Genomic DNA, 224 nt, shown 5'->3' on the forward strand with positions numbered 1-224 from the left:
GTGAGTTAGTTACTTTGTTAGTTTGTTAGTGAATTAGTTACTTTGTTTGTTTGCTTTTTAGTTAGTTTGTTTGTTTATTTGTTTGTTTGTGAGTTAGTTAGTTAGTTTGTTTGTTAGTGAGTGAGTGAGTTAGTTAGTTAGTTAGTTAGTTAGTTAGTTAGTTAGTTTGCTTGTTTGTGAGTTTGTTAGTTTGTTAGTGAGTTATTTAGTTAGTTTGTTAGTGA

General features: G+C 28.1%; 1 protein-coding gene across 1 annotated transcript in view; it reads left to right on the top strand.

Moving 5' to 3' along the window:
- LOC119409153 (GDNF family receptor alpha-4) overlaps window positions 1-224 on the top strand; it is a gene marked incomplete at its 5' end in the record, with an annotated part of 82,209 nt that overhangs the window by 41,379 nt on the left and 40,606 nt on the right. The gene's annotated exons all lie outside the window — the stretch shown is intronic.

The sequence above is a fragment of the Nematolebias whitei genome, chromosome 4 (assembly GCF_014905685.2).
Source record: "Nematolebias whitei isolate Nwh7 chromosome 4, NemWhi1, whole genome shotgun sequence".
Classification (NCBI taxonomy): domain Eukaryota; kingdom Metazoa; phylum Chordata; class Actinopteri; order Cyprinodontiformes; family Rivulidae; genus Nematolebias; species Nematolebias whitei.